Raw genomic sequence first — 23,924 nt, 5'->3', positions numbered from 1 at the left:
TAATTTATAAAAAATGATCTATTAGTAAACAGTAGTCAGAGAAGCACAGGTTATTGTCAATCCTGTTTGAAGTCAGTAAGATTTATCTCTGATGTTAGCTGATGCGTAACAGGATCAGGCCCATTCTTTGTAGCATAGTGCTTTGATGCTGCACAGATTTTTCTTTGAGACTCTTGCTAAACAGCAATAATTAAAAATCAGAATAGCAAACTTCCCTCCAGTTAGGTCAAATATTCTGTATATATTTGTTCTAGAACAGCAGCAGGTGGGTTAGAATTTCAGAAATACCATGTTAACATGAAAAGCAAATAATTTCTCTTCATAGTGTTACATATTTGTCACTGGTTTCTGAAAAGAAAAATTTATATCTTATCTCTGCCCCGATGTGCCTTCAGCAAGATGATTCACAATAAGCCAAGGAATCTTACTTTCTCCTTGTTGAGTGAGTTTGCTTTGCCCTGTATGGACAGCAAAACTTAAGTTTTCTGAAATTTCATGAATGAGACATTTCCAGGATCAAACCTATCATCTTTGCAAACAGGTTCTATGCAGATCTCAAAAACAGCAAAAATGTCAGATCTTCATTCAAACTTTCATGATTGTGGGTGTTGAGACTGACTGAAAAGTGTACAAAGATTGGCAGACCTGATTTTGAAAAATTCAAAATCAACTAAAAAAAGTTTTCTGGATTTTCTAAGCCTGCTTCTGCCAAAACATGAGTTCTGGACAATTGAAAAATAGATAGGTATACTGTGGAGCAGATTGACAATGAGGATATTTGTTACCAGTTGTAATGAAGTACAGTAATATTGTACTCATGATGTCAAACATGACTTAAGCTGATTGAAGATGCTCAAATATGGTAGTATGGAAATAATTTGTACGAGCATATCTCAGTCCAGTAGTGCATTTAAGCACATCCTTAGTCTTAGCACTTGCAGAGCTGCAGGAAGTTTGTACTTGAGTGTTCTTTTGGATCTGGAGCTTTTATTGTTCTTTTCCAAAAATAATTTGCAGCTACTCTTTGCAAAGCATTGTGCACTAGTATCAGAAAGAAGCTATTCCAGGCTAAGTCGTAGCATCTTCTTATTTGCACATTGCCAACAAGACAAGGTTTAACATAAAGATGGTTGGAGGAAACTTAATAATCACCATTGGTTTTATGCTGCTTATTAATCACTAAGTTCCTAGGCAACAATAAACCTGCTGTTAAAAGTCCTGTTAAAAACTATTCAATAGAAATCCAGACAAATAAAATCTAAAGACGTCCATTTAGTGTCTAGTGCCCAAGGCACTCCCAATGAGTTTTAAAAGACTTTAAGCCAAAGTTGGAAGACCGTTTTTCTTTTTTTCTTTCTTCTTCTTTTTTTTTTTCCTTCCTAGTCACAGAGAACTCAAGGCCACAGGAGCCACCCTGGAAGCTTGTCCCTGACTCTGTGTCAGATACCTCCAACTGAAGGCCAGACAAACTGGTGGACACTTTCAGGCTGCTGCCTGCTTGCTGATCCAGCTTGGGGATTGCTGTTCATAAAGGCAGGGAACCTGCCAACTTTCACAGATCTGTACTTGTAAGAGGAGTGCTAGACCTGCAAGGCAGCACACCGCCATCCAGCCCCTGCCTGACAAACAGGCGTTGTGAGTAATCCCTCCAATGGGGGACGCATTCCAGCTGAAAGGAGCCGTCTCCTGGCCTGGAGCCCCCATGCAAAGCTTGAAATAAACAGCTGTTTCCATGGAGCTGTGGAGAATGATTCTTCCCAAGGCTTTTGAGGGGGAGTCATACCATAAAATACTCAGGTAGGAGACGGGTTGGAAGGAATTCAGCTAATGAGAAGGAACAGAGGAGGCAGATTTGATGGTCCCACTTGCTGACTTGATGGCCTCTGAGCTAATTTCAAACACCCACTGGTGTAAAAGAGTTGTTGCTGTTCTCCTTGGAGTTAGAACTACAACACGGTAGTGGGGACAGTTACACTAAGTCCAAGGCAATGGGGAAACAAGGTTTCTGGTGCTTGCCACTGCTGTTACCCTAGGGGCAGGAGCTCTTTGTTGTACGTGGACAAGGGCAGCAGCGGCAGTGGTCATGGTGCTCTATGCCACCAGCACCCAAGGGTCACTTTGGAGCATACCACGAGGCTGTGCTTGTATCAGGCAGGGCTTGAAAGGTGAGAAAGCAGTTTAGCCATGCCGTCACTCATCCTTAAACCTGCAAATGAAACTCATTTTTCATGTAGTCTTTATTCCACTGCCAGTCCTCTGAGTCACTTTGTCCTTCCCTACTTCCCTCTCCCTTGTACACACACCTAGTTTGCATTATATTTTTTAAAAGATGAAAAAAATCGAAGTTTACTGCCTACTGCTTTGGGTATTCCCTCTCTAATGCCGTATTTGCATTCTGCATTAGACAAAGGATACTGTATAACAGGCAAAAATGTGCAGTTTTTCTTGACCTTTATGCTAGTGGTTTCATACTGACTGGCAGGAATAACTTCAAAATACCAGGAAAGCAATTAAAAGGAAAAAACAAACTTGACATGTAATAAATAATCTAACAGCTTACACTCATGCAACCTGCAACATCTTTCAGTCACATTACAGATGTATACTACTCAGTTTATGTGTTTTGCATAAATTTCATTAGTATGAGCACAGTAATATTAAAACACACACATATACACAGTTTGCTGGCTTTTCGGTTCATTATGAAATACTTCACCTCTGGGCAGATGACTAATATGCTATTAAACTTCTCTATCCCTGAGCAGTGTGGTAGCCAAAAAAGGGGTGCAGGCACAATCTTTATTAAATGAGCTAAATACACCCACTCAGGGAAAACACTGTTGTATGACTTTAATGTGTCCTAGGGCAGCATTAACTTGGTTTTGGGACAGTTAGATGTTCTGAAGCTACAGTAATGGCTCTGCAGTGAAAACTGTGGAAAATGTTTCCATTATAATCCTGTGCTGAACGGTTTGGGAGATGTTGTCCAAAAGTTTTGAATCTCCAATTAAGAGAAAGAAAATTTCAGACTACATGCCGGATTGTGGCAGTTTGTGTTTGGACCTGGTGCCGTGTTATGGTCCAGTACAGTTGATAGCTGTACACTGCCAAGAAAAGGTAGTTGCCTTTGTTTAGTTATAAAAGGGAGGAATGGACAGTTGTGCCCCAACACTAGTTGAATTTGAGTGATCTCAGTTCAGTTCCTCTCTCTGCTGCAGGCTCCTTGCATAATCTTCCTTATTCTTCTGAATCTTCGGTTTCTTCTGCCTAAAGCAGGATAATGAAACTGCCTCTTTGCCACTGCAGCTCACAGTGTGGTGTGTAAAGCTGATCTGCAGAGGCTGGAGGGTGCCAGGGCTGGCGTGCCACCCTTCTCAGGGCACTCGGGCAGCACCTGGAAGTGCAGGGCTGGATTGCTACTGAGCTGCGATTAGTTGTGTTATATTACTGCTCAATGGCGGGATAAAGACAACGTCAAGTGCTTGATATGGCTGATCAGCAGTGCGGACTATGGAGTTTGTGTATCAATCAGACGAATATGGTGAACTCTAACAAAGCATTCATATGAAGCAATATAAATCTGAAGTCATATTTGGTATTAGTTTCCGTGTTAGAATAGTATGATCTACTTATGGATTAGTCTTTATAGAATGGAAGTTAAACTTAAATAATTTCTTACTGGTTTTAGTACAAGCTTTGTTTAGAACTAAATTCCTTTTTTAAAAAAACCTAAATCTTTATGAAGAGGCAAAAACAGTGAACTGTTACTTCCAGTAGATTCACAATGAACTGTGAATAGCAAAATCAAATACTCATGTAATACACAATACATTAGAAAACTTTTCTGAATATACTTTGTAACCTGCTGAAGCCTATTTAAAAGGGGAAGAATGAGGCCCTTTTCACTTTCCTGCCCATTAAACTTCCTATGAAATACTACATGAATTAAATGAATCATTTTGACAGGAAACAGTTTTCTCTGGTGAATAATACCTGGTTCATGTTTAAGAATTTGCTTCTTTGTCACTCTAACTTCTTTGCCTACCCTTAAAGCTGCCCCTATTAAATGTTGCATGAGAGTGACTCAAAGGCATTTAGAAGAATACAACTCTAATTACCCACGCAGGACCAAACATGATAGAAATTTGGGGTATTGTTCTGGCAGTAGCTGACAGTGAAGGCACTGACAGTAAACTCTCCTCATGAACAAATACATTCAGTGTGGTGTTATGAATGGAGAATTATACGAGTAGCTTGTGTTTATGGATATGTTCTTTTTTGGGTAGGAAAATTCTTTTTAAATTAAAGAAGCAACACACATAAAGTTATTCCAAAGTTCTTTTTTTTTTTTTTTTGCAAGCATACACGTCTTGATGTGAACTTGTGGAGTATCATAGGCATTTTATTTCGCAAATGAGGTAGCTTGTTGTCTTCTAATTGGGACATAGTCTTAATCACAATGCAGTAAATTCTAGCAATTCTAGTAAATTCTAGTAATTCTAGTAATTCCAAGTACAAAATGATGTAAATTCTAGTAGTTCTAAGAAATGTCTATTGCAGTAAAAGAACAATATAGAAGCTAAATTTAGAATTTTTCCAAGAAATAAAAAACCATATATTTCTCTGAGTAACTTTGTCAGTAAGAACTCCTTCCTTTACCCTTACTTTTTTTTCACACTAGATTATTAAGTACCTGAATTGAAAGCAGTGTGATAAATTATTACTCAACATGAACAAGGATAAAAGTATCAGGATGATAATGGATCAAGTGCCAGTTTGTATTGCTTTCTGGGACATGTATTTATTGTGAATGCCTCAGCTTTCTGACTCAGAATAATCTTCAGTTTTACAGTGCTATGCGACAACTATGCTTCAGTATCTCATTTAATTCCTGGGACATAAATTGACTAGGTTGATCCAGAATGAACTTGTGTGTCTAACTACTTAATGGGAGAGATAAAGCAATACAACTCTGATCAGAATTGCACTGAGATAAAAATGCTTAGATCACCATAACTACTCTGATAATGGAAGGCAAAACCCCATCTTTATCCCGTTATAACTGTAACCACACTAAAGGCTCTCGCCGTGTAACTTGTTTGAATTAACCATATTTTTTGTAACTTGCACTTCTCACCAAAACAGACATGATGAAGAAAAAATTCCATGTGGACCAAACCAAAGTAAGTACCTTTTTTGTGTGAAAATCACTTATCTTAAGGGTCGTCAGTACATTTAAGGGATTGCAAATTACAGTGCTATGTATTAACCGGTATCTTAAAAAGCCAGGCTAAAGATGAAGACAGCAGGATTTCAGCCATATGATGCTATGACTATTATTAAGATAAAAAATCAACAACCCACAACCACGTTAGCAAAAGATGAATAATTTACAGGTCAAGCTGACGCATACGGGACTAAATTCCTTCCTACTTAAGATTCGTAAGTCTATACAGGTCTCATAGTATGATTCAGATCTTGTAATTTAATGAAACAAAATTAATCAGAGGGGTTCATTAAATAACAATTCCAATACTGAGATAATTTAGAATGACTAATCAAAGACCTACTTTCTTTTCCTCTACGATTCTGTGAAAAGTCCTAAAAAGATGTAATTTGTTAATTAAATCATGGGATCTGAATCAATGTTTCAGGCACTTAATTGCTCAGCTTCGTGCTTTTCTCTAAGAAACCGTGGAAATTTCCATGAGAATTGAGGATGTGCCTTCTTTTTAATAATGTTCTTAACCATCATCTTTTCAGTTAAGACATTGATAACATCTTTTTCTTTATAGTCTTAAAAAGAACTGGACTAAAACTAGGAAAAGTTTCAAATTTGGAATATACTGAAACTGAGTATGCTAAAAATTGTGCATTGGAAAGCATCTCTTAAGAACAAGCTGGTCATTAGGTAAAGTGTAGCAAAGTGTATAAGTGTACCCTTATGTCTGTCCCTGTTCAACAGAGGACAGACACACATACTCTGCTTTAAGGATATGCTTCTGTGTTCTAAAAAAAACTATTTTTTCTTTGTTCCTCTCTCCTTCTCTACTTGTTTCTAGATGCAAAATTAAAGCCTTAAAAAATCATAGAAAACAGCCTAGACTCTTTGCTTGTTACTTGCTATTGTAAGTAATTTCTGGAACCATGACAAGAATAAAATCTGATTTAAATGGGTGATAGCGGTGAATAGAGGTGTCTATTATTTGTCTTCGAGAAGCTCCATCATCAAAAGTTTGGATGATAACTTAATAGGTTAAAAACTACTCAATGTGTTGAACTTCTTTTCAGTTGCAAATGTAGAAGTGTTAGAAATGTAGAAATATGTTAAACTATTAAATCAGCTTCCAGTACTGTCCTGCATTTCCATCTAATACATTAAATTTCATGTGGGGGACATCTGTAGGACAGGAACCAATAGCAAAACTGCCACTGAAATACTCAAGGCTGCAAATCAGGCTTTCTGAGTGCATCCCAAAATTCTTAACAGTAAGGAAATGTGATGTTACAGGTACGCATTTTTGCAAAAACACCATAATCCTATTTTTAGAACAGTTTTTAAGTCATTTCCCTCAAGCTTACCGGTTTACTGTGGAACAGAGCTGAATTTCCTGCTTAAAAAGCATAGGTTTGCTGGTTTTAATTCACCATTATCTGTCTTACTGTGTGCAAGTTCATATAACTTGCAGGTTTCTAGCATTATTGTCGTTATACAAAATGAATAATTCTGACACATCTTATGTGACAAATCATTTGTGACAGGACTAGAATATTAATGAGAAGGAAAAAAAATCAATGTGTCTACATTCAAACTAAAATTGATTTTTTATTACAAGAATTTTTGATTTGTCTGAATTTAAATCAGTCTGCTGACTGCAGGCAGTTTCCTTCCTGGCACGCTCTTCCCCAAGTAGTAAATGGAAAAGCTAAAAACAAGTGGCATACAGACTATACAGTTTCTGCGATTTCCCAGAAACTTTCTCCTTGCCTTAGCGCTTTATTTTCATAATTCTTTTGTCTGGTTTGTCATTCACTTCTTGTATGCTCCAGAGATTTCAGAAATTGCCTAGGTAGCCAAAGCTTGAGTTTAACACATCTTTAGATATATGAGTAGCAACTCAGCTGTATTTAATTAGCTTCCAATTAGTAGCATGTTCCTTGCATAGTCTCTGCACATTGGTTAAGCAATTTTTTTTTTTAATATTTGTGAGGAAAAGTTGGCTTTTCTTTAGGGGTACTTTGGCATCTGGAAAAAAAAGAACTGGTCCCAGAATAAGTGACCAAAAATGTTAGGATCTCTTCCATGGGAACTTTAGTGAGCTAACCTTACTGAAGTGGGTGGGAGTTCAGCTCTGTGTGAGGGAGTTTTGGCATATTTTCTAGCTGTTACAGAAGTTTTTCAAAGGCAGTACTGTTATGGGCTGTAGGGGTTCAGAGTTGACAGATCCTCAGCCTTGAGGCTATTTGTGTGCTGTGATGATTTTGAAACTTTGCCTCGCACCTCAGAGATGTTAGACACCTACCCATCACAGCTATGTTGGGCCAGTGTTATTAACCCCATTTCTCTAGACTGGAGAGAATTTGAAGTCAATGTGTTCATACCAGTGTATCTGAGTTGCATTGGGGCTGCTCTGACATATCTTGGTGGCATTGGTGACCACCTCAAGTTCAAAAGTCACAGCTTAGCAGTGGCTGGACCTACCCCTCCTCCAGCCTTGCTGTCTTCACAGACTGTATCAGCAGTTGTCAAGTTGAGTTAAGCACAAGGTAGAGATATTACATTGGAAATCCATGAAACTAGGATATCCTAAGAGCCATTCTGATGGCTTTTCATTCTCTTTATGCTTTTGAGCTAGAAGTAAAGGATACTGACAAAAACTGGGACACTGACTTCATGCCTTAGTGTCTCCATTACTGCAGAGGTGATGTGAAGACATACTAGCAAGAAATCATTTATATATTACCATGATGTGAAACTCCAAAACCCTTGAGTCATGACAGTATGATGCATTTGCAATGTGATAAATCACTTTTCTATAGTTCCCATTTGCAAAAATATCTTATCTGAAAATGTTTTAGCATGGTATCATACCCTGAAAACTCTAATCCAGCCATTTTTGAAATTCATAGGGTTAATATGAAGATGACAGGATTAACTATATCAAACCATCTCTTGTTTTGTACGAACAATGATATCGCCCTAAGTAGTACTAGAGAGCCAGCTTTATTAGATTGGCCTGACCAGACTTGTTCTTCTATTGTAGCTCAAGATTAAAGCATTTTTTACCACCACATTTTTTTAACTAATCCTGTCTCTGGCTGACTCATAACAGCTGTTAAATAACTAGGTATTTAGCTAAAGATGAACTGGACCTATAAATTTAAATATGTGATATAATAACCAACCCCTTTCTGCATAGCAAACTGTTTCAGTCATCATTTGAATGCCTTATGCTGACTTCACTGTCTGCATTTGATGGAACTGATCTAATGTTGTAGTTGATAACAGGTGATAACAATGGTGATTAGCTATTAGTGATGCATTATGGAGGAAGACAGAGACCACATAGGAGTTTGAGGCATTGCGTGGGGGGAGATGGAAAGATTGACATAATGTTTTTGAAACATTTAAAAGGTTGGTTGGAGTTTGTATCTGAGTGTTTCAACAATGGCATGTGCAGAAGTTCACGTGCTTTATTTTTACGTATTTTCTCTACCCTTTGCCAATTATCCCGTAGTCCCTCTTTCTTCCCACATAACTGTGTGATGAATTCATAGCCCTGTTTTGGATGTAACGGTACTTCGCCATAATTCTTTGCCTTCTTAGGTATTTTGACTTGTCAGAAACATAATAACTGCTAACTGGTGCTCATGGAGCACATTATCCTCCCTAGACCACAGTGCTTTGCAAATATTTACATTTTCTGGAGAAGGAACATAAGGACCAGAGAAGCAAAATAGCTTGCCTGAATTCATATGTGACAGGCCCAGACTTTTTGTTCCCAGCCCTCTCCTGCTTTATACTATGTGGCCCTCTCACTAAAAGCACAACCTGTGCTTTTATTCAAACAGAACTACACAAAAACTCAGCTGGAAGGATAAAACGTTTTTTCCCTTGTTGGAGAAAACAACTTGCTTCCTCTTTACATATTTGGGGGGTTCAAGTTTCACTGATACAAAGTTACCTTGAAATAAGGGCTTTGTAGTGATGTTTTAAAAGAAATAATCTATTTCTTGTTGGAATTAATTTTAGGAAATGTGAATTTGTCCAATGTAATGAATTTCATGATAACTAAAGTACAAAGACATTATTTCACAGGTAAGCTTGTGAAAAGTGCTGTAGGACTTAAAGTTAATAATGTGAGTGAGTGTTGTTGTGGTGCAAAACGGAATTCATAAGATCATAATTCTTAATCAGAAGCGCAGATGCTCTGTTCTGCTCTTCCAGCAGTAAGCACAACTCTTGTGAACACCAGTGGATAACAGCCTGAAGAGATATGAGCTCCTTCTCTTGCTGGGTTTTGTTGTTTGTATTGTTCGGGACCCTAAGAAAACTTACTGGTGCTACAACCTGTGCAAACATGGAGTATAATGATAGTCTTTTTCTAGAGCTGACAAACAGCAGCATGGCTTCAGGCATGCAAACATGAAGAAGCAGCTATCATGCTACTAGTCTGATATAGGTAATGGTACATCTCATGGGTGTGGTTTGCTGATCTTCCCTCCGAGTCTCTCCCAAGTGTAAAGGGCAATGAGAGAGAAGGCCTGAAGCTGTTCATCTGAAAATGAAATGGGTTTGGAGCAAACTCTGGCATGGGAGCTAGTCTGCGGTGTCAGTCACTCTACTGATATTAAATGGGAGAGGAAAGGTAGGGACTGGAACATGAAGAACCTTGACAAGGGAAAGAAGTTGTTTGTATTTGGTCAGAGCAAAAAAAGACGACCAGAGTAATGTTACAAAGAGTGAGATGGTCTAAGCACCAATCTAGGAAGATGATTTTTTGCAGCAGTAGTGTTCTGGAAGGAAAGGGTTTATTTAAACCTTTGTTTGCTGAGGTCACAGAAGATAATATTGTGATGAAAGTGTGACATTTTAAGAGTCTGGAAGAAATGAAATATGCCAGTTGGAATGGGCGTGTCTTCGAGGAAGAGGCATTACACAGCACAACTGCACAAGTTTTAGATGAGTAGATTCACACTTACAATTCTATGTTATCAATTGAGAGCCTAAGTGACAGGTAAGTATAAAGAAAGGAAAGTGGGAAAAGCCTGTCGGGACAGAAAGATGGCTCAAAACCTTGTTGAATTTGAGTTGACAGTCATACAGAAAGAGATGTCAGAGAGACAGGACAAGATTTCATTTTTGAGTATAAATCTGACCTGGAATAGTCTGTAGTTGCCTTACCTATCCCATGTATCCTTGTCTTTGGAAACCCTTAGTGGTTAAATGGGAAAACCTCTTCTAACAATATTGAATCAAATTTTCTGCAAACCACTATCAACTCAAATGGCTGATACATTTCTTGATCAGAAATAGCATCTTTTTACCCTTGTGAGGACATATATGCAAAGTAAGTGTCAGCAGGAGCTTGGTCATGACAAGGATCTTGACTGGTTATGTTACAGGGAAGGATGATTAGTAACATCCTAACCAAGAAAGGATTAAGCTGAATCCTACTGGAAGCAAAACTGGAGTGCTTAACACTAGATGCAGTCACAGTGGTATTGCAGAATCACACCCTCCTTTTCCATCACGGGAAGCAACGTATGCACAGGGAGGCTGTTGGGCAGATTGCAGCTTTCTAACCCTTTTTCCCTTCCCCACCTCACTTGTTTTTGTTGTGCAAGCACTGCTTCTGTATGTTTAGCCTAGTTTCCCTAAGAAAACAAAGCTGAAGCCACCTTGCTTAATAACAACTGTACTAATTATTCTTTTCATCTGTTCCTTAATGACCTGTTGACTAAACTCAGCAATTCTGGCAGGGCTCACAGATATGCTTCATGTAAGCAGAGGAGAAAGAGTGATAGTGATGCTGCCGAGAGACAGGTTGCAGACATCAATGATTGCTGTCATGGCCAGCCAGGGTCTTTGTGGCTATGTGCCTGCCCTCTGCTTGGTCACAGCAAGCGTCCCACTAGGACTGGAGGTGTCCCTGGCTGGGAGAGGATGGTAGACTGTGAAGAGGAGGAAAATGAGACATAGCACACCAAGCCATAGGAAACTGGGCTTGATCGCCTGTGCTGTTCACAGGATGACTTGTTTGAAGCAGCAGTTTAACAGCAGGGTGAAATATCCCAAAGGGGCTTGGACTCTGCTAAAGAACTGCTATTTGTAATGCAGTAGCAGCAATGTGTGGGATTTATCACAAAGAGTGATAAATAGCCTGTGCAATCTGTGACCAAGTGCTTCTGGAAAAAGAGGAACGGTTTTCTTATAGTAATAAATCTTCCCAGCTTTTGCTCTCTCCCTCTCCACTCCTTCATGTATTGCCAAGTATTCTCTCTTTAAACAGATCCACATCTCTGTCACAGGCTCAGTTCCTGTCATCAACTTTGCTTATCTGCAATCATCATGCTATTGAAATCACACTCTCTGAGGCACCTAGTAAAAGGTATAAACAAAGTTCTGTTCAAAATACATTTTACAGCCAGACACGCATGCAGATGGCTTATAAATAGAGACTTGAAAAGAGGAATTTTTCAGCCCATTAGTGCCTCGCATTTTTGCTGTATGCAGTAGCTGTGCTGACATCACTGGTAATTGTGGCTTTGGAAGACCGACCCAACGTAGATATATTATTGACATCAGAAACTAAAGGGTAACCACCGCAGAGAGTTGAGCACTCTGGCCAGTCACTTTGCCTGCTGCTCACCTGATTCGGGTGGCAATATCAGCCTCTGGCTCCTGCTCTCCTCTCCCCCCTCCAGTTGGAGAATTCAGTACTCTTCCCCTTCCCCAGACAAAAAGCCATAGAAAAACACAGACCACCTTTTTTTTCTTTTTCTTTTTTTAATATCAGCATGGATCAAATTCACACAGATTTGAAACATCATGACTACCTCTAGTCTCTCACCTTAAAGCCGTACCCCTTTGCACACTCACTGAAGTCAATTTTGCATCTGTTTTCCAGCGGAGATGTGCAGGAATTACATGTTATGCATATATGTCTGGTGATGATAGAGCCAGGTAAGCGAGCTGACAAAGGAGCAACCTGAGCATGTAACTAAACTAATTCCAATGGTGAAGTGCTAAGGTTGTTCTTCACAACAGATAATCTAATACTCATCTTCCTTCAGAGATGGATTCCTCAGGAAAGCCAGGAAATGCTGTCTGGCAGTGGAGTGGTGGAGGAAATTTGTCATGAGCTGAAGGAGCCAGGGACATTGGTGACTGAGAATGACAAACCATAGGACAAGCTTCACAGCTGTAGCACATGCAACTCCCAACACTGTCTCTGGCCCCTTCTCTCTGTTAGGCTAATGTCAAAAAGGCCCAGTACTGGAAAAAGAGATAAGCAAGGAAATAAACTTCATTTCCAGGCTCAAGCCCTAGGCTATGGCAGTGCCTGAGGAGCACTGTTATCAAAAGAGGGGTGGTTTAAAGGAAGAAAAATGGCTGCAGATATGCTATGTATGACACTGCAAACCAACTGATTAGAGTTTGATTTTGAAATAGAACACAAGGATAGTCCTCCACTTAAAGATTATTATTCTTATCTGTGTACAATGACACAGACATACATATATGCTGTGTATACACATGGCCATAAGATACTGTTAGAAGGAACACGTAGCAACCTTCCTAAACAAGTGAGGGTGTGTATTTTGGTCTCTGCTCCTGTCACCCACTCTGCTTATTTGTAGTCACCATGCTATCTGTATCATTCACTCCAAAGTGGTCCTAATGGTTCCTCTGACTATTAAATATATATATATATATGTTTCCAGTATAAGCAGTATATAGAATTTAAGCATGTTCCAGTTATTAAATCTAATTGACCTGATAAATACAATTACTGATGCTTTTAATTTACGAAATACATTGGTGGTAAACTGCAGCATAAATAGCATCACAGAAATTTAGAAATACGTGGAGCAAGACACTTGCCGAATGTGCAGTGATGTATTGGGCTTTAGTTAAAGCAAGAGGACACTCTTTAACATTGTCAGTATTCAGGAAGGAAACCTGGTATCATCAATTTATAAACCCTCAACTATTTCAATTTAAAAATAATGCTTTTACAGATCTAAAGGATCTTGCTGCCTTTTTAAAACACATCAGTTTAGCTTCCCTTTAAGGTATGACCTAGCCATTTTTGCTAATCTCTTGACACAAAGCATCCGTGAAGTTAATGGTTCGTTGGGAGGAGGGGATAGGGCTATTGTATTGCTGTGCCCAGGCAGTGCTTGACTACCACAATCTCCCTTGGAAAGAGGGAAGCAAAGAGGTCGGGCAACCCTCTGTTTTGCAGCTGCTCATCATGAGGCCAAGCTTCCATTCCCTATACTTATAGCAGATGCTGGATGGATACAGCTGGGGCACTGGGCCTTTTCTTATGGATGGTGGGGTTCATGATAAAGACTGAAAGAGTATCAAGCTCACAAAGATCTTTGCATGATGAAACTGTAATTATACCTAAAATGTGTTTGTTTTTTTTTTAATCTGTCTAGCAGAAATAGACATTATATCCACCTCCAGATGGCTTAGACTCTCTCTCTTTTCTTTTTTTTTCTTTTCTTTTTTCTTTTTTTGTAGGCAGAATGCTCTTTTATATTATATTTTCCAGATTCCATTGTAATCATTTTAATCTTTCTTTGTTACTGGATGAAAATTCTTCAGGTAGGAATTCCTACAGCTGCAGCATCTATTGCATATTGTAGTTCTCAGTGCGGAATTCAATTATTTTTCTCTTAACTTTTGTATTGTTTACGAGAACAGTAAAAGCCGTACGTGTGTAGAGAATCCTAAAGGAAACATAACTTAGTCTTTCAGTGTTCCCTAAGAAACTGGAGAGATTACTTAAATGTTAATATGGCGTCTTATGTATCCAGGAGAAGTACAGAGGAACACTTGTTGAATAAATCAAGGGTTTTCCATGAGCTTTCCAGGCTCTTCTCAAGCACTTGAAACTATCAGGACATTCTCCTTCCTTCTTTTACCATCTAAAAAGAGTGGAGAACATCCCAAAAGGCCAAATTTTCTCTCCTTTATGCAGGCAGGGGACACATGCTATTAGCAACTGGTGGCTCCATTATCATGTTGAAGATGGAGCCAAAGTTTTGCAGCCAAAACTCTCAGTGTTGGTTGTGGAAAAATTCAGGCATTGGCATTACTCTCTGAGGCAGCCTTTGGTTAGCTTGACTCTCCTCTTACTTTGTGATCTGTGTCAGCATTGGAATGGGAAGGGTTTCAGTTAGAGGACCTTTGGGCAAGTGGAAAACTCAGCAAAGACAAATTTGTTGCAGGAATAAGGACTGTACATTGGAAAGCCCCAGGCTCCTACTCACTGAGCTTTGCTACAAGATCAGTGTAATAGCCTCCAAATAACCATCCCAGAAAGTAGTCGTAAGAGTCATTCAGTCAAGCCACTGGGAACTGTTAAATCTAGCTGGCACTTAGAAAATTTTCCACATTATTGTAAATTTTTTAATTGTCTTTATGCAACAAGAAACTGTCTTCATAGATTAGAGCAAATAACACATCTGTCCACAGAAGAAACATTTGAGTCTGATATTCACGTCAGTATTTGCAACTTCTCCACCAAAACAAGTTTCTCTAGTTATTTAGAATTAATTGGTTAACTTAACATGCAATGGGACAAAACAATAGGTCCATCCCTGATAATCAAGGCACACCTTCTTCCATTAGTCTTTTCATTTCATAATTTTCTTTAGGTTGATGGTTTTACATCTCCCTTTTTAGACCACCTGGGGCATTTTGGAAAGGCAGAACTTGTTTACAAACTGTCTGCCCACTCTGGCATGTTGAAATGTCACTCCACATGCTGACACAGTAAAGGGGATATAATTTATAGATGCCTCCAGGAATGGGTGGAGAAGGCACCATCAGATATTTTTACACAACTTGTCCTGAGAATTAACTATGGTGTATGGATAGCAAGAGGAATTCTGATAGCAGGGAGGCAGAAGCAAGCAGGGCATCCAGCAAGGAAAAAGGCTGTGACTGTGTCAGGTCTATATAATGATCTTTAACAACTTGTGCAGTTTGACAGTTTATACAACTGTAACATATAATAATTCAAGCATGGCAATAGCGGCTACAGTTATGGTTTAGAAGTACATTGTAAGATAACTGAGCTTAGCAGCCAGCAGTCGTGGAAGCATTGTAGTACAGCATTATGGTTATGGCAGCTGCTCCCAGATCCCTGACTTCTCCTAAAGCGTCAAAGTCCGCCAGACCCCTCTCTTGGCCCTGAGGGTCTGCACTTGTGGCACAGGGGCCCTGGGACTTCCTGATGGGTGACCTGGGAAGGGGGATTGCCTCCATAGCAGCCAGTTCTCCCCCCCTGGGGTCTTCAACACTGATCTTCGTCTGCTGACCCCCTTTCATCATCTTTGAGCTGTCCTTTTATCCCCTCAAGATGCTGTGACCTCTGGCCCTTTGTGCTTTGCTTCCTTAATTTTCCAGACATTCATCATTTCTCTGAGTCACTTCTGGAGCTAACCCAAAGATAACCAGTCACAGTGTCCTCCCATCACTGTGTCCTCACCCTGCAGCCTTCCCCAGGGGAGTCCCTTCCCTGAAACTGACTTGGAGACTGCTGCCTTCACTATTTGTCCTGTAGCTGCCTTAACTGTGCGGCTAGTGCATTATCTATCCTATGTTCTACTAATTATGTTAAATCAGCAGTTTGCTAAATCTGTTCATGACAGCGCATGCCAGCAATTTTGTTGTGGTCTTACAAATACACTAAGGCTTTATAATTATGCCAACAATACAGCTAGTCTTTCTCTTGCCACAGACAATGTTGAATCTATTTATTCAGGCCTAGCAAAGTTATATTAAGGTCTTATCTTGACTCGGTAGCCCCCTTTCCCCAGCTTTGAGCTTGAGAGCCCTTCTACCTTTGAGTTTCCTCTTACAAGTTCATATAATGATTGTTGCTTTACATTATCTCTTCCTCCGTATCCCTTGGTGAGAGTGGAGCCAGTGACAGATATAAGATAAATTGTTAAAGGCTTCTGACCTACCTGGAAGTCAAATCCTTTCTGTAGTAGTGACCTGGGCTCTTAGGGGATAAGTCAGAGGAACCAAAACTGTTAGTTGCTTTTTTGAATATGTTGCAGAGCTAAAGAAACATCAGCATATTCATTTGCTTTGTTCAAAGACCTGCATTTGAATATAAATTGTGGTAAACTGAGTAATTGCCTGAGCAGATGAAGGTTTTTTTCTTAAAAATTTCTTGCAGTCCAGAGGTATCTGGGCATCTCAAAACTGACTTACAACTTGTGTTTGTGGAGAGTTAGTATTTTATGCAGCAATGATTAATTTGACCATATGACACTCTGTTTGTATCCCACTTAAAGGTTAATGTCTAACCATGTTTCTAGTGAAATAAAAAAAGAGATAGTTGCAATATACACAATTTTACTTTTAAGAGCCTTACATACTATATGACATAGTATGGACCATTTAAAGTGGGATGAATTTCTTCTTTCCGGAGTAAGTATTGATAACAAGCAAACAGAGATCTGCTACTCCTTAAGCTGTAACTGCGTAATTCTGTGGTACCCATACTAGTTGCTTCATCACAAAGCATTTTTGTCCCATTTCACCCCCAATCAAAGATTGAGATGTAGATTTCTGAGGTGTGAGGGAAGAAGAGGGCTTCTCGTGTAACTCTTGAGGAAAATAAATACACTTCGAGTGATTTTTGTTAAAGAACGCTATTCCAATGATCTGATTTATAACTCAAAACAAAACTTTGGAAGGTTTTCAAATCAGCTATAATATTTACATGTGCAAATTCATCAGGCAAGGTTGGAAGCATGATTAGATGACTAAGGGCTGCCTCTGCCTTAATGTATGTGTTATATGGAGTTGGGCATGTGTCCAAGCCACTCATATGTTCCTGTTTTTGTTATGCAGGCAAAGAACATATTTGCTATACATTGCCATTTGTTGGGCTTTGCTGAGTTGTGGCTAAGCAGGGCAGAACATCTACAAGAGAGTCATGATTCATCAGCTCAGTTTTGTTATGACTGGGAAGCGAGAGAAGTCTGCGGGAAGGCATGCTCAGGGTGCAAGACCTCTGCCGACGTCACCTCCGCAGGACCTCTCAGCCTGACTGAATTCAATGGTGTGTATCTTCCTCCCCTCATCCTACCCAAACCCAGTGAGGCCCACTGGCCTTCAGACTTCATTTCAGCTACTTTCAAGTGATGTTCTTTATGTACTTAGTATTCTCTAATGACAACAAAAAATAAACTTCATGGAAAATGTGCCCCCAGACAGTGTTACTCAGAGACAATACTTGAGCAACTAGTTTCCTGCAGACAATCTTCCGGTACTCATATATTATTTTCATATTCTCACCTAGGCTCTGGAATGAATGTGTTTCCAATTGCAGTTGACAAACATCCTTGTATGAAGCCAAATACAGTTTCTATGAGCCTAGCTGTTCTTCAGTACCTACTAAAATATATGGCGTATGTTATATATAACACATCTTTTCCAATGTGTATGTACTCAAAGATGTTGTTTTTTTTTTTCTCACTAGTCTCTTTAAAGAAACTATAAGATAAAGAACTGTAAGGTTTCCCCAAAACTGTCTGCTTTTCTACCTCCTTTTGTCCAGTAACTGAAAACTGCCCATTTAGTCCTAGTGTCTTGCAGAAGCTTTAATTTAGGCACCTCATAGCTTTTATTTCCTCTGAGCCACGTTCCTGGTTGGCACCACAACTTGCATGACTACCTCCCTCTTGTGGAATAACTGTAGACTTTTAAGGATATTTAATCTATTTGGGGAATGTAAGCTATATGGGGGAACAGGCACATTAACAACTCAAACAATAACCCCCAGACATTCTGTTCCTTCAACTAGAATATTTTTGCTTTGGGGGTTTAATCAAATATCTTGATTTTTCCATTCAAAATGACTGTCCAGCAGTTTTGTTCAGTAAGACTTTCTAGCTCTTCTACCCATTATCACAAAAAAACCAACTTTTTCTGGAAAGTGTACCCTTTAAAATTATTTGATTAAAAAAAACAGATGAAAAATAAAGTCAGTAGAAAAAACAAAAAACATAGAGAAAACTAAAAAGTTAAGCTTATCCTTAAATATTTTGTTGTTTAGACATTGAACTGCACATATGCTTCAGACCTTTGTTGCTGTAATAAGGTGTGTTTGATGGAAGTAGCCATTTTTTCAAAAGTAAGGAATTTGAGCTTTTTTTTTTAATTTCCCTAGTAGAGTTATTGTAGCATAACTGTGTTTTATTTACACTTTCTCATAAATGTCCCCCTGCAATAATAATCTCTTCTTGGGGAAACTAGTGATTTCATAGTGTAAAGTGCATATAATACTAGAGGGTAATGTGTTCGTTTGCACAGAACACATTAACAGGTCATTGATCACTTGAAGGCACTTACTGATAATTTAGCAATTACATTTACACCAGCATTAACAGAATGAGGCCTCATACAGAATTGCTCACTTTTTACACTGCTTTGGTAGCAAAGGAAGTGACATCTGGGAACTGTAGAAAGTCCAAAGCCATTGCAGTGGTGTTGACTCAAGTCCTCTAGCACATATCTTCGTAACTGCACTTCTGGATAACAGAGTTTTTTTGATGTTTTAGAGAAGAGATGAGCATCTTAATGCATTGGCTTTTAAATCTGAACTGACTGTCTTAAAAAAGTTTTCCACCAGTGATTTATCCAGTCATTTACCAGAGTCAAGATCTGACCTTTGAGCTGTCAATAATTGTGTAAAATCAACCACTGTCCCCATTTTACCAACCTGTCCTTTCTAAATAGGTTTCCACCAATGATTTCAATATTTCAATTACGTAAATCCTGCTACCAAATCTCAGTAGTACCGACTATGCAACTGTGTAATGTATAAAGATTTCCAGTTCCTTTGCATTCTTTCTTGAACTTTATGCAATAGTACAAACATAATTTATATTCATATTAATTGCTCATTTTGCTTGTATTATTTTTGCTTTCAGTTATTACAATACCACTGTTTTCACAGATCTCAAGCTCCAGCAATGCTATGGAATAGTTGTTGCCTGGGAAAGCCAGATGTGAATACAGAAGTGATCAAGGTACCAAATGCTAATTATTATATGAATATTTTAAATAATGTTTTTCAGATTGCATTTTTAAGACCATGCATTAACTGCTGTAAACTGTTAAGTAATAGTTTTTTCTTGTACTAGGTAGATTATCCACATGTAACAATTCATTTAAAAATTGCATGACATGCTCTTTACGTACATAAAACAATTACATTCTTCATGTTTAGAAACAGAATTTCAAGAGGTGATCTCTGCAATTTCCTGTTATACAATACCAATTCTCTAGAACCGTTGAAAGTTGGTAAATATATTCTGTAAAAAAAATCAAAAAAGCATGGGTGAGACTATTTAGAGGAAAAGTCAGGATTAGGCAGCAAATGAGGCCATACCATACTGTCTGCACAGTGTTAGCTCTTTAAAGGCATGTTTTGCAATTGTAAAACATGCTGCCAGTTACTGATTCCATGTCAGTGTATAAAGGCACCAGCTACATGTATGGTACTTGTCAAACTTCCTGCTCTGCATCAGCTATTCCATCAAGTTTCCCAATGAAATCCAAAGTAAGTACCTGTGAAATTATGCAATAGATAGTATGGACCCAAGCAATACAGCTTGGTAGTAGTCACTTATTGCATGATATGCTATTGCTCTGAGTATTTGTTTTGATTACCAAAGCACACACTGAAAGACCCCAGCTCCTCAGGTCTGTCAGTATGTGCTTGTGTTCTCTCGTTTCAGGTCCATACATGTAGCTAGTGCCTTTATACACTGACATGGAATCAGTAACTTGAAAATACTGTCCTGAACAGGAGCATAGCAAATCAATATGAACATTTCAAAGCACAGAAGTAATAACAAGTTCTATTTTACAGACTTTTTTCCCCCATGAATGGCAACTTTTCAATAGGCCTAAGACCTTTAAAATCCTATTAATCTGCATGGCAGGCCTAACAGGGTCAGCAGCCAACTGCCTGATAACTCATGATCCTGCTTTGGGAGAGCTCATACAGGGATGAGAAAGTCTTCGCCTCACTGCTTAAACTCCCAGTTGTCGCTGTAGTGAGATTTCTGTCTGCTTGACAAGGAACTGTGATTTGCCAACTAGACTGTTCTACTAACACAGCGACAATCAAACCATCCACATGAAGAGACAAAAGGGTCTTTCTGCTAGTACCTCAAGTACTGTATTTCAGTAAGGAACACCACTAATTTTGTACACTGCGCAAGGATTTTTCAAATGTTGTCATTGTTGACCCAGTTCTGTTGTGATGGGGGTCAGTGCAATACAAACAGAAACTAATTTTATGGGCAAGCTGCTCGACTTACAGAAATAGCAACCCTCCCTTTTCCTAAGGGAAAAGCATAAGGCAGGCATAGTTAAAATATAGCCATGAGTGAGCCATTTGTGGTCTTTCCCCCACTCATTTTGTTTGCCGTCATACCACTGCAGACACTGAATTCTTTTTCCTACTTGACAACCAGACATTTAATGCTTGGTTTTCAAATAACTGTGAATAGTATTCAGAAAAAACTTCAGGTTTTATTTTAAGTTCAAGAATTTTATACTGTTTTGTGGAGAGAGGGTATATGACTTTTTCCTCCAATTTTGCATGACTATATATTACCTGAATGGGGACTGGTTGATTCAACACATAACTTCAATTGCTGAAGCCAAAATGATTACTTCCGTGCTTAAAACTGATGTGGATTTAAGACTATTAGTGACTCAATCATATAAAACAATTGTTTGGACTGTTTGACAAGGAAACAAAAAGATTTATCATGCTTGTTTCAAAAGCCTTGACAACTGCCAGATACCTAAGAAAAAAACCTTGTAACAGCAAACTTGAACCTCGTAGATGTCCATGGTTTCATAATAACATAAAAAGAATAATGATTTTTACATCAAGTAGCCTGGAATAAAAGTAATGTAAGGCATACATGTGCAAATGAACAAATGATTGAGCTCTTAATTTAAAATAATAACATTATTATCTACTGCTTGAGATATCAAATCAAAGGAACTCGCAAGCAGTGCTGATTGCTTTCCATAACACAGCCTTACAAAATTAATAATACTAATGAATGCTTAGAAAATGTTGTGGACTGATGTCCATGAAGTACATGGTACATGAAGTATTTGTGGATTTTTTAGAGGGTGAGGGGAGTCTGTGGAAGAAAATTTAAGGCAATTCTGTCTCTGTTTTTTATTTTAAACATGGCAGATTCTTTGGACCAAAATACTTCCTACATGCAGAGATGATTAAGATTTGGAGAGGCAGATCCTAGTTTTGCTAATCATTCCTCTCCTATTAACTGAAGTTTCTCTTAAATGTTAGGTATTTTCAATTGAAAGGTGAAAGAGAGAATGGTTCTTTGCTCCAGCCTTAGCTTCGATAAACAGCTGGTGGACTGTATTTAGAAAGATTCACGTAATACTGTTCCTCTTTGCCTACACAGAAATAGTCTCTTATTAAGAATAGTTTCTATATCTCCATTATATATGCATGAGACTAAATTATGTATTAAAGAAAAAAGATGTCCTGAGGCCTCGCTACCATAATAGTCTTTACCATGGCATTTACACTGTATTTACGTTCAGAGAAGCCTACTTGAAGTTCTTTACGTAAGCCACCTGTTTCCTTACATACATGTTGTGTTTTGCAAATGTAAATAAAGCTGCTGATCTTAATAGTCTAGTCATGCTTTGCACATGAATGGCAGTTATGAGCCATATTTGAATAAATGAGAAATTATTTGTATGTATTGAGTCTGATTTGTTTTTTGTGTCTGTCCAATAAACTGTCATTTTAGCATAAGCAATAGTCACTTTAGCATTATTAAGCAATATGTAGGTTAACCATAACATTCATTTATGGGCTGCTAATACTAGGCAGTTGCATTTTTTATTTTTTAAAACCCCAAACTTTTGTAACTTCCCTACAACTATCCACCAGCTATTGCATGATACAATTGTTAGGCACCCCCTTTTCTTCAAAGATCTTTGATTTAGCCAGCTGGTAAGTTGTGAGCCAATTAACTGTTTGAGGTAAATTTGTTCTATTTTTTAACCAGCTGTTTTGCCCAGAAATGATATTCAGACTTGCCTGAAATTCTGTCATCTATCATGTCTAATATGAGGCCTTCTCTAGAGCAGTTGTTCTAATATAGCAAAATAAAATGATAGCATTTATTGGTATTATGAGAGGCTTTTATCACTTTTTTCATCGCCCCTATAGCCAGGAATATCTTGACCAGAGGCAACTTAATTTTTAATGATTAAGCAAAGACCTTATCCCTTGATTTTTTTAAAGTTATTACTATTTTTTAAAGTCACTGGAATATTTTTCTTGGTCATGGCTGAAAGAAAAAAAGATGAAATAACAAAATGGAATTTAAAATTCAATTTCCTTTTAAGGAAATAAGATTTTCTTAGGAAGAATAGTTTTTCTCCGTCTATGCTCTTCCTAATTAGAAACATGGACAAAGCATGTATTTTTAGCCATATTTATGAATAATATTAATTTCTCACAATTTACAAACTTTTATCAGCAAATACTGATTAGTCAGCCAGCTACATGTTCTGTTTAGTATGATATTATGATACAGCTGACAGCTGAGTGGACAGACTGCATATTTCAATGACACGTCAACTCTATTTCTTCAGGCTAGTCGGAAAATAACATATTTAACAAAAAACATTCTGCAGGCCTGGAAAGGCCAGTCAAATGATGCCATGTAATTTGGTTTCATGAAGGATTATCAGACAGAAAACTGTGTCTGTTTATTTAGACATAATATGCCAAAGTGTCAATGCTGTAGTAATACAAAATGACAAAGATACAGGAATTTGTTCCAGTGAACCATCCAAACTAAAACTTATTCCAGTATGGAGTTTTGGAGAAGGCTTGCTGCACAGATGTATTTGCCTCCATAGCAGAAGCAGAAAGCAGTATAATGACAAGAAATTGTTAAAAAACTGTTGACTTTCTTTGCTTTTCCCGAGCTTTTCCTTTCTTCCCCCCCTAGAAACTTAAAAAGAGAGGAGATACGGAGGCATCCAAAAGGAAAATTGGGAAGACAGAAGAAGACTGACAAAACAGAAACCTAGAAACAAAGAAGAATGGGAAGGATATATGACTAAATGTGCTAAGCTCTACAATAAAAGGTAAGGAAAAAGGTATTAAGAAAGTAATAAAACATGAATTTTTAAAGAAAGGACAGGAAATGTGATAAAGCTGCCCTCTTTGTGCCTAAGGATACATTTTTTTCTCCAAGTACGTCTTAGCTTGTGGGAAGAAGAAATGAGAATTAATTTCCAGATTTCCATTTCTTTTCATGTTGTCCTGTCATTTGATCCTATAGAGATGGAAAACATTACCACCTTTGAGAAAGCATGAAGAGAATTTGGATAAAGTGCCTCTCTGAAAATGGACTTGACCAAAGGAGTCCAGCCTCTTACAGCAGTTATCCCTTTTCTTAATGATAAGCACACACATAGTGCTGCTGATTTCAACATAATATGTTTTAACTCAGCAGAGGCACACTTACAGGTGAGCTTTAAAAAGATGATGAGGTGCCCAGTTACTTCTTTGACCAGAGGCTAAGTAACTGCAATTACTAACTGCTGAAGAATATATGACTCTCTTCAGATTTAA

The 23,924-nt window shown here is 38.3% G+C and overlaps 1 long non-coding RNA gene across 8 annotated transcripts in view; it reads left to right on the top strand.

Moving 5' to 3' along the window:
* Positions 1-23,924, top strand: part of LOC112981886 (uncharacterized) — a 43,625-nt gene that overhangs the window by 12,415 nt on the left and 7,286 nt on the right. For 4 of the 8 annotated variants that reach the window (XR_010386144.1, XR_003258842.2, XR_010386143.1 and 1 more), the window contains exons 2-4: positions 17,111-17,321; positions 19,221-19,293; positions 23,296-23,434. This is a non-coding gene — a long non-coding RNA (uncharacterized LOC112981886). Of the gene's footprint in view, positions 1-1,383; positions 1,798-5,145; positions 5,184-17,110; positions 17,322-19,220; positions 19,294-23,295; positions 23,435-23,631; positions 23,820-23,924 lie in introns of all 8 variants that reach the window. The other 4 variants (XR_010386141.1, XR_010386145.1, XR_010386140.1 and 1 more) reach the window with 4 other exon arrangements.

This window comes from Dromaius novaehollandiae, chromosome Z (genome assembly GCF_036370855.1).
Source record: "Dromaius novaehollandiae isolate bDroNov1 chromosome Z, bDroNov1.hap1, whole genome shotgun sequence".
Classification (NCBI taxonomy): Eukaryota; Metazoa; Chordata; class Aves; order Casuariiformes; family Dromaiidae; genus Dromaius; species Dromaius novaehollandiae.
Note: the sequence above shows the minus strand (reverse complement) of the source record. Positions and strands in the feature narration are given on the sequence as shown.